The following is a 2,674-nucleotide window of genomic DNA, read 5'->3' as shown; positions in this document are numbered from 1 at the left end:
AAAAGTTTCTCACGAAATTTTTTAAAAGAAATTGATAGAAAAGTTTTTGAAAAAAGTTATAGAAAATAGAAAGACACGAAGGGAAAAAAATTCCAAAAAAAGGAAAGGAGGGGGCGCGAGTTACCTGCTAGCACGCGCGCCTGTATTAGCAAGGTCTCTGATAAGGCCTAGTGAGAGTCCTTATTCATCACCCTCAGTTTTAACAAGAAAGAAGGATGGTTCATGGAGGTTTTGTGTAGATTATAGCCAGCTCAATGACATGGCAATTAAAAACAACTTTCCTATTCCTGTGGTGGATGACCTCTTTGATGAATTGAGTGGTGCAAAATACTTCTCCAAACTGGACCTTAGGTCAGGGTTCCATCCGATACTGATGAGTGAGCATGACATCTCTAAGACTTCTTTTAGGACACATATGGGGCCACTATGAGTTCTTAGTCATGTCATTTGGCTTTACTAATGCCTCTGCCGCATTTCAATCTATGATGAAACTGTTTCTGCTGACTATCTCAGAAAGTTTGTGCTAATATTCTTTGATGATATACTAGTGTACAACAAGTCTATAGAAGAGCACATGAAGCATATAAGGGTTGTACTACATAAACTATTGGATAACAAGCTGACAACTAAGGTGAGCATGTCCTTGTAGTATAGTAGGTAGAATACCTTGGGCATGTAATAGATGGAGGACTATCCACAAATAAATCCAAGATTGAAGCTATACAAGATTGGACAATTCCTAATGATATATTTAAGCTTATGAGTTTCTTGGGGCTGGCGGGCTATTATAGAAGGTTTGTGAAAAAAATTGGGATCATATGCATCTCTACATGATATGCTTAAAAAGAATGCCTTCTACTGGGGAGAAGAACAAACCATATCATTTGAAGAGATCAAGAGCAAGCTAATATCTTCACCTATCCTCACACTTCTAGATTTTTCACTACCATTCACAGTTGAGACAGATGCAAGTGGAGTGGGCATTGGAGCAGTGTTAATGCAAAAGGGCCAATCCATTGCTTACTTCAGCAAAGCGCTTGGCAAAAAGGCTCAAGCATTATCAACCTATGACAAGGAGTCCCTAGCTATTCTAGAGGCTGTTAAGAAGTGGAAGCACTATTTTCTAGGTTCAAAGCTGATCATAAGGACAGATTAGCAAAACCTAAAATTTATTGCTGAACAAAGACCGACAGAGGGATTCCAGTGTAGGCTAATGCTCAAACTGCTACATTTGGATTATATGATTGAATATAATAAGGGAAGGGACAATAATGTGCTAGATGCTTTGTCTAGGAGAGAACATGAATGCCAGGCCATATCAGTTGCACAACCATTATGGGTGGTAGAAGTTCTTAAGAGTTATCTAGATGATCATCATTGTCAGCAGCTGAAAGCATAATTGGCATTGACACCTGATCCAGCTTCTACATATAAACTGCACTCAGATATTCTCAGATACAAAGGTAGGATCCATGTGGGAAAGGACATCAACATTTAGAAAAATATCATTGCTGTTTTGCATACTTCTGTAGTAGGGGGCCATTAAAGAATAGCAGCCACATACCATAGAGTGAAAAGGTTGTTCCATTGGATAGGAATGAAGAAAATAGTTCAGGATTTTGTTACAGTTTGCCATGTGTGCCAGATAGCTAAGGGGGAGAATTGTCACTACACAGGGCTCCTCAAGCCTTTGCCTATCCCTGAGATGGCCCGGGCTCACATATCTATGGACTTTGTTGAGGGTTTACCTAAGTCAGAAGAAAATCATGTTCTGTGCGTGTGTGCTTCGAGTGCACGCCTGGTGCGTGGGACCCACGTTGAGCCAAACTTTTCTTGTTAATTTTTTCCTCAAAACTTTTGAACCAAACTTTTCTCGTGCAAAACTTTTTCTTGTTAATTTTGTTCTCAAAAGTTTTGACAAAAAGTTTTTTCAAGAAAAGTTTCCAAAAAGGAAAGATGGGGAGGGAAAAAACTTTCCAAAAAAGGAAAGGAGGGGACTGTCGGGTGGCGCGCACGGACGCCTCCTCGTGCATGCGCGTGGATTAGCAGTGCCCCAAGTCAAATGGCAAAGACATCATCATAGTGGTAGTAGACATGTTGACAAAGTACTCCTATTTTATACCACTGTTACATCCTATCACGGCTCCTGGTGTTGCACAAGTGTTTATGGATAACATTCTTAGACTCCATGGTCTACCTACTGCCATCGTTTAGATACGGATGGAATATTCACAAGTGAATTTTGGCAATCACTCTTCAAATCTCTCAATATTTCTCTCAAGCTCAGCTCATCCTACCATTCTCAAAGTGATGGTCAAATTGGGCGTGTTAATCAGTGTTTGGAGAACTATCTCAGGTGTATGACTTTCAGTGAGCCCAAACAGCAGTGTTACTGGTTACTCTTGGCAGAATGGTGGTATAACACCAACTATCATACCTCACTTAAGTGTACACCTTTCCGAGCATTGTATGGCTTCCCTCCACCACTTATCAGTGAGGTATCCATTCTTGGATGACCTGACTCACCCGCAAGGGATTATCTAGCTGACAAGCAGGATATGATCAACAGACTCAAGGTGAACCTTTCACAAGCTCAGGCAGGTATGAAGAAATTTGCAGATCTCAAACATTCAGAGGGAATTCCAAGTGGCTGACATGGTTTATCTGAGGATGC

This window comes from Phragmites australis, chromosome 4 (genome assembly GCF_958298935.1).
Source record: "Phragmites australis chromosome 4, lpPhrAust1.1, whole genome shotgun sequence".
NCBI lineage: Eukaryota > Viridiplantae > Streptophyta > Magnoliopsida > Poales > Poaceae > Phragmites > Phragmites australis.
Note: the sequence above shows the minus strand (reverse complement) of the source record.